At 39.2% G+C, this 8,533-nt stretch overlaps 1 protein-coding gene across 2 annotated transcripts in view; it reads left to right on the forward strand.

Moving 5' to 3' along the window:
• RBMS3 (RNA binding motif single stranded interacting protein 3) overlaps window positions 1-8,533 on the forward strand; it is a 1,621,798-nt gene that overhangs the window by 383,412 nt on the left and 1,229,853 nt on the right. The gene's annotated exons all lie outside the window — the stretch shown is intronic.

Here is an 8,533-nt window from a genome sequence, read left to right on the forward strand (position 1 = left end):
TTTATATAATATAATTATATAATATATTAGCATATTGTACATGCAAATATGTATTATATATTGTGTTGACCAAGATGTTCATTTGGGTTTTTCCATAAGATGTTATGTAATATAAATTATATTACATATTTTTCCATATTTCATAAATATAAATTTATTATGTATAAATATGTAATATATTTATATATTATATATATTATTGATATATAACTATAATATATGAATCTATTATATATTAACCATAATTATGTTTGTTAAAATAAATACATTTAATATCAATATATTAATATAATACACTTATACATTATGTGTTTATATTAATATATTTATATATAACAAATCTATATTTATGAAATAGCTTAAAATTACTATAATTTATATTATATAATATAGTGATATATAATATAAATTATCTATTATATACATTTATAAATAAAATTGTTATATATAAACACATTAATATAAATATATAATATAGTCATATATGAATATATGTGTATAATATATATGCTATATTAATTTGATTGTCATTCAAAGTGTCTGACTCTTTGCAACCCATAGACTATAGTCTGTCAGGCTGCTCTGTCCATGGGATTTCCCAGGCAAGAATACTGGAGTGGGTTGCCATGCCCTTCTCCAGGGAATCTTCCTGACCCAGGGATCAAACCTGGGTCTCCTGCATTTCAGGCAGATTCTTTACTGTGTGAGCCACCAGAAATTAACACAACATTGTAAATACACTATACTTCATTAAAAAAAAAAAAAAGTTTTTTAAAAGGGTTTAAAAAAAAAAAGGAGAGAATTCTGCTAGGAGAAACCTTTAGACTCAAAATGAAGCATCAGCTCCTCCCTGGGTTTGCAGGCTACTGCCCTCCTTTGCAAATTTTGGACTTGCTACATTCCACAATCACATGAGCTAAAACTGCTACTGTAAGCTACAAGCTAGGAAATGGACTAAATGGTGAAGATACAAAAATATACAAGCTGTGAACTTGAGCTTCAAGTACCTTCCCTTTGAGGATGGACAGGGACCGCTCACTTCCTTCTTTATCACTGTTGCCTGAAGGCAGAAGGTCTTCTCTCTGGAGCACATGTTAAACATATATCGACTCCTGTAGTTGCTTTTGGGCAATTGTCTGTCTAAGGAATACATCCGAAAGTCAGTATATTTATGTTAAAAGGGCATAACGTTGCTGCCAGGAGGGCCACACATAGAATATTAAACGTGAACGTAAACAAAGACCACAGGTTTAACTCCATGTCATGTTATCTGGAGTCTCCTAGTTCTTAAAATCTAGAGGAGATTGATCCCAACACCTAGGTTCGTGGTTTTTAGAAGTTCAAAGTTCTTCTTTTTCTTTCACATTTAATTGTTTTTTTTAATTTTGAAGAATACTTTTGTTTGATATAGGATCCTTTCTTGATAATTTTTTTTTTCTTTCAGGAATTTAAATCTGTCATCCTGCTAAAACTCTTCTTAAGTGGTCTCTCTCGCTGCTGCTGCTTAGTTGCTCAGTCATATCTGACTCTTGGTGGCCCCATAAACCACAGCCCACCGGGCTTCTCTGTGCGTGGTATGCCCCGGGCAAGAACACTGGAGTGGGCTGCCGTTTCCTCCTCCAGGGGGTCCCTCCAACCCAGGGATGGAAGCTGCCTCTCTTACGTCTCCTGCACTGGCAGGTACATTCTTTACTGCCCAGGTGTTCTCTCTGACTCTATTTCTATTATGTGGAAATGGGAATTTTTCATCTTCCACATGGCATATCTCCTAATCCTCCCTCAAAAATAACTACGAATCAAGAGTTTTATTGCATGTTGTAGGGTTTATGGGGAAGGGCTACATTAGATGCTATAGAACAAATAACTAGAGTATTAAAAACAAACAAACAAGCAAAAAACCTCTATCAGAACTTTCTTTTTTTCCCAGCACCACTTTATCCTATAGCACTTGGAGCAGAAACCTCAGCATCTTCCTGGTTCCTCTGTATTAAAATCCTCCTTGTCTCTTGGTGAGGATTTTATCACTCAGCTTTTGTGGTCCCTTGTTTCTGCCAGCCCACAGGCCCACAGCCATCTTCTACACCAGTAAGGCTGATTTCTCAAGTAAAAAATATCTCCTCCTTACATCTAGTCCTGCACCCACTCTGGTGAGAAATTGTTTACAGTCCTAACCTAGGAGGATAGTCAAATCCAGCCTTGGAGACCATTTTCTTCATCCTAGCTCATTTCCATTCCCCGTTCATCTTTTCTGGAAAGCAGAAAAGTTGAGTTTGATTCAAGAAGGCCTGGCCACAGTTTCTCAGTGATTATTAGAACCAGAGGAGTAAGGAGTAAAATATTAAGAATTTGTTGAGACTTGAGAGACAAAGTGGCCTTCTTTTATACTCAAAGGAGGGACTTTACATCTTTACATTACAAGGTTGTTCTCCCTGAAATGCATTCCCGGACTCCTTTCTACCTAGAAACCCATTTCTTCAGCTCCTCCCCTTCTTCCTCCTCCTTCTTCTTTTTTGGCTTTTCTTCTGTTACAAACAACTTGAGAAACCTTTCAAAATTAGCACCAGAAATTTCATCACTGTCTACCATAATTTCTTCTAGCCCTTCTTTCTCCAATGAAGTCGTTACTTTAAGACAGTACAATTTGACTGTGTCTACCTTTCCTACTAAACTGTGAATTATTTGCAATTTGGGGCTGTGCCTGTTCATAGGATTTGTTCTGAAGCAATGTGTGTTTCTTAAAGTGGTTGGTAAATTAAAGAAAGATAGCGTTCAAGAGGAAGTTGTGTTGATTCCTATGGGAGTTGGCCCAGAATGTTCATGTTTTGAAGTGATCAGATATAAGCTTTCTTACAATTAAAGAAGAAAATTTAGCTGTATGTAAGAAAAACACCTAAAACTTCGGCCAATGTACCTTTCTTTACCAAGAAACAGATGATTTAGTGGCTTCAGGAACTGCTAACTTTCTGCTATGTTGAGTTATTAAGAACTGCTAACTTTCTGCTATGTTGAGTTATTAAGAACTGCTAACTTTCTGCTATGTTGAGTTATTAAGGAATCCATACATTTTGTTCTCTACATCTGTGTTTCTGGGGTGGGATGAATTGGGAGATTGAGTCTGACATATATACACTGCTATGTATAATGTAAAACAGATAACTAATGAGCGTCTACTGTACAGCACAGGGAACTCTACCGAGTGATGTGTGGTGACCTAAATAGAAAGGAAATCTAAAACAGAGGGGGTATATGTATAGGTATCGCTGATTTACTTTGCTGTACAGTAGTAGAAACTAACAACGTGGTAAAGCAACTATACTCCAGTAAAAAAAAAAAAAAAATTAAAGAGAGCAAAAAAACAATCAAGGGAACTGTCTATTTGAGTCTTCCTCCCACTTTTTGGTTGAGTTGTTTGTTTTTCTGATATTGAACTGCATAAGCTGCTTGTATATTTTGGAGATTAATCCTTTGTCAGTTGTTTCATTTGCAATTATTGTTCTCTAAATTCAATTTTATTTCTGTTCGGAGGATAATTACTTCACAATATTGTGTTGGTTTCTACCGTGTATCAACATGAATCAACCATAGGTATACATATATCCCCTCCCTCTTGAACCTCCCTCCCACCTCCCACCCCTTCCTACCCTGCTGCATTGTAACAGAGCACTGGATTTGGGTTCCCCGCATGATACAGCAAATTCCTGCTGGCCATCTGCTTTACATATGGTAATGTATATGCTTCAGTGCTACTCTTTCCCTCTCTCCTTCCCCTATTGTGACCAGAAGTCTGTTATGTTCCTGTCTCCTTTGCTGCCCTGCAAATAGGATTGTCAGTACCATCTTTCTAGATTCCGTATATATATGCATTAATATATGATATTTTTTTCTTTTTCTGCCTTATTTCACTCTGTATAATAGATTCTAGTTTCATCCACCTCATCAGTTCAGTTCAGTTCAATCACTCAGTCGTGTCCGACTCTTTGCGACCCCATGAATTGTCGCACGCCAGGCCTCCCTGTCCATCACCAACTCCCAGAGTCTACCCAAACCCATATGCATCGAGTCGGTGATGCCATCCAGCCATCTCATCCTCTGTCATCCCCTTCTCCTCCTGCCCTCAATCTTCCCCAGCATCAGGGTCTTTTCCAATGAGTCAACTCTTCGCGTGAGGTGGTCAAAGTATTGGAGTTTCAGCTTTAACATCAGTCTTTCCAATGAACACCCAGGACTGATCTCCTTTAGGATGGACTGGTTGGATCTCCTTGCAGTCCAAGGGACTCTCAAGAGTCTTCTCCAACACCACAGTTCAAAAGCATCAATTCTTCAGCACTCAGCTTTCTTCACCGTCCAACTCTCACATCCATACATGACCACTGGAAAAACCATAGCCTTGACTAGATGGGCCTTTGTTGGCAAAGTAATGTCTATGCTTTTAAATATGCTGTCTAGGTTGGTCATAACTTTCTTTCCAAGGAGTAAGTGTCTTTTAACTTCATGGCTGCAGTCACCATCTGCAGTGATTTTGGAGCCCCAAAAAATAAGGTCAGCCACTGTTTCCACTGTTTCCCCATCTATTTGCCATGCAGTGATGGGACCAGTGTTCTGAATGTTGAGCTTTAAGCCAACTTTTTCACTCTCCTCTTTCACTTTCATCAAGGGGCTCTTTAGTTCTTCTTCACTTTCTGCCATAAGGGTGATGTTATCTGCATATCTGAGGTTATTGATATTTCTCCTGGCAATCTTGATTCCAGCTTGTGCTTCCTCCAGCCCAGTGTTTCTCATGATGTACTCTGCATAGAAGTTAAATAAGCAGGGTGACAATATACAGCCTTGACGTACTCCTTTTCCTATTTGGAACCAGTCTGTTGTTCCATGTCCAGTTCTAATTGTTGCTTCCTGACCTGCATACAGGTTTCTCAAGAGGCAGGTCAGATGATCTGGTATTCCCATCTCTTTCAGAATTTTCCACAGTTTATTGTGATCCACACAGTCAAAGGCTTTGTCATAGTCAATAAAGCAGAAATAGATGTTTTTCTGGAACTCTCCTTCTTTTTCGATGATCCAGCGGATGTTGACAATTTGAACTCAAATGTGTTCCGTTCTCATTTGCAATTATTTTCTCCCATTCTGAGGGTTGTGTTTTCATCTTGTTTATAGTTTCCTTTGCTGTGCAAAAGCTTTTAGTTTAATTAGGTCCCACTTGTTTATTTTTGTTTTAATTTCCATGACTCTAGGATGTGGGCCAAAGAAGATATGTCTGTGACTTACATCAAAGAGTGTTTTGCCTATGAGAAGCTGAGACACATATCTACAATGGAATATTACTCAGGCATAAAAATAAATGCATATGGGTCAGTTCTAGTGAGGTGGATGAACGCAGAACCTGTTACACAGCGTGAAGTAAGTCAGAAAGAGAAAAACAAATTTCATATATTAGCACATATATACAGAATATAGAATAATGGTACTGATGAACCTATTTGCAGGGCAGGAATAGATATGCAGACATAGAGAACAGACTTTGGACACAGTGGGGGAAGGAAAGGGTGGACTGAATTGAGAGGATAGCACTGACATATATACACTGTCATGTGTAAAATAGATAACCAGTGGGAAGCTGCTGACTGAGCAGAGGGAGCTCAGCCGGGTGCTCTGTGACAACCTAGAAGGGTAGGGTGGGGTGGAGAGTGGGAGGAGGTTCGGGAAGGAGGAGACGTATGTGTCACTGTGGTTGATTTATGTTGTTGTATGGCAGAAGCCAACACAATATTATAAAGCAATTAGCCTCTAATTAAAAGCAAATTTAAAAAATCACGCGAAGACTCTATCTGTTGCTTGAGAACAAAGCAATCTCTCTCTCTTTATCTTTATTCAAATACATTTCTAAATAAGCAAAACAGTTATTAGGAGAGATTTCAAGTGTAGATAAAGATGTTGCAAAGATACTTTCCCATGTTTTAAAAAAAATTTGTGAGGGCAGAATTTCCAGTAATGTTGGGTTTTTAGTGAAGCTTAAGACTTTTCATATATCCTCATAGGCTGTGTGCAGAGGCCTGCAAATTAAACCTACAAAAGACAGATCAACAGGAGAAATACAAGCAAATTTTGCTTGATGTTAATATTTTATGTAGCCTGAAAGCCTTCATAGAGAAGAAAAATGGTGTAGGAATGGGGTAGACCTGGGAACTTCCATGCCATGTTAACAAAGAACAGTTCACTGTGGAGATCATACATGACGAAGGGGCTGGGCTGGGGATGCTAAATTTTGGGAAAGTTAGGAAATATATGGGGTCAACTAGTGAGAGGTAAAAGTTCTTTGAGTAGGTTTGTTTGCACAGATTCATTGTGGCGTCCACATTTCACGTCTAGACAGAAGAATGTTCTCTTCTTCTTAGTGCATGGGGGGCATTTTTCTCACAGGAAATCATATGTCCTATTTTTAGGTGGAATAAGGGTCCTCAGAGAGCCCTTCCCACATCTGCTGTTTGTCAAGTACTTACAGCTCAAAATCATCCACATGGCAGGGTGGCAATTTGGGGCTGGCATGTTCTGATCCCCTTCAGAGTATAAGAATTTTTTCCCCCCAAATCACTACCACTACAGTTATTTGAGGGAGAAAAGATCAAAATCTTATTAGGAACTTTTAAACTGCATAGGACCAGAGAGTTTGGTCTGCCTAATATCTGGATGTCCATAGCTGCGTGGAAGGCCAAGTCCTGCACGTGAGGTGTCATCATAAACCAGTGAATGGAGGACATATTCTGAGCATTCACACAATGTCCCATTCAGAAAGTGCTGCATTTTTCTTATCAGAAAAGTAGTGTTGAGAAAAATGAAGGCAGAACCTGACCAGAGCTTCAGCACAAGTCTGGACATGATGGTGGCTCTTTAAAGGGGGATTTACAAAGCAGGAGAGCAACATGACCCAGCCAAGCTGTAGGATGAGAGCCAGGGCTGGCTGGAAGGGTTTGAATGGGGTCGTGGCACCTGATCCCATGAGTTTTTGCCTGACCAGACCTGCTCCAACACAAGGCAGACTTGGTAAATCTTCAAATAAGGGGAAAGTGAAAGTGTTAGTCGTTGAGTTGTGTCCAACTCTTTGTGACTCCATGGACTGTAGACTGCTGGGCTTCTCAATTCAGGAAATTCTCCAAGCAAGAATACTGGAATGGGTAGCCATTGCCTGCAGGGGGTCTTCCCAAACCAGGGATCAAACCTGGGTCTCCCACATTGCAAGCAGATTTTTTACCATCAGATAAGTGGAAAACTCAGCAGTGGCTACAGGACTGGAAAAGGTCAGTTTTCATTCCAATCCCAAAGAAAGGCAATGTCAAAGAATGTTCAAACTACTGCACAATTGCACTTATCTCACATGCTAGCAAAGTAACGCTCAGAATTCTCCAAGCTAGGCTTCAACAGTATGTAAACAGAGAACTGCCAGATGTTCAAGCTAGATTTAGAAAAGGCAGAAGAACCAGAGATCAAATTGCTAAAATTTGTTGGATCATAGAAAAAGCAAGAGAATTCCAGAAAAAAATCTACTTCTGCTTTATTGACTATGCTGAAGCCTTTGACTGTGTGGATTACAACAAACTGTGTAAAGTTCTGATAGAGATGGGAATACCAGACCACCCTACCTGCCTCCTGAGAAATCTGTATGCAGGTCAAGAAACGACAGTTAGAACTGGACAAGGAACAGCAGACTAGTTCCAAGTTGTACATCAAGGAGTGTACAACTGTATACATAAAGGAGTACATCGAGGCTGTATATTGTCACCTTTTTTATTTAACTTATATGCAGAGTACATCATGCAAAATGCTGCACTGGATGAAGCACAAGCTGGAATCAAGATTGCCGGGAGAAATATCAATAACCTTAGATATACTGGTGGACACCAGCCTTATGGCAGAAAGCAAAGAGGAACTAAACAGCCTCTCGATGAGGATGAAAGAGGAGAGTGAAAAAGCTGGCTTAAAACTCAACATTCAAAAAACAAAGATCATGGCATCCAGTTCCATGGCAAATAAATGGGGAAACAATGGAAACACTGAGTGACTTTATTTTCTTGGGCTCCAAAATCTCTGCAGATGGTGACTGCAGTCATGAAATTAAAAGACACTTGCTCCTTGGTAGAAAAGCTATGACCAACCTAGACAGCATATTAAAAAGCAGAGACTTGACTTTACCAACAAAGGTCTGTATAGTCAAAGCTGTGGTTTTTCTAGTAGTCATGTATGACTACTAGAGAGTTGAACCATAAAGAAAGCTGAGGAATTGGTGCTTTTGAACTGTGGTGTTGGAGAAGACTCTTGAGTGTCCCTTGGACTGCAAGGAGATCAAACCTGTCAATCCTAAAGGAAATCAGTCCTGAATATTCATTGGAAGGACTGATGCTGAAGTTGAAACTCCACTACTTTGGCCACCTGATGCAAAGAACTGACTCGTTGGAAAAGACCCTGATTCTGGGAAAGATTGAAAGCAGGAGGAGAAGGGGATGACAGAGGGTGAGATAATTGAATGATATCACCAACTCAA

Source organism: Giraffa tippelskirchi, chromosome 9, assembly GCF_054371585.1.
Source record: "Giraffa tippelskirchi isolate mGirTip1 chromosome 9, T2T-mGirTip1v1.2.pri, whole genome shotgun sequence".
NCBI classification, from domain to species: domain Eukaryota; kingdom Metazoa; phylum Chordata; class Mammalia; order Artiodactyla; family Giraffidae; genus Giraffa; species Giraffa tippelskirchi.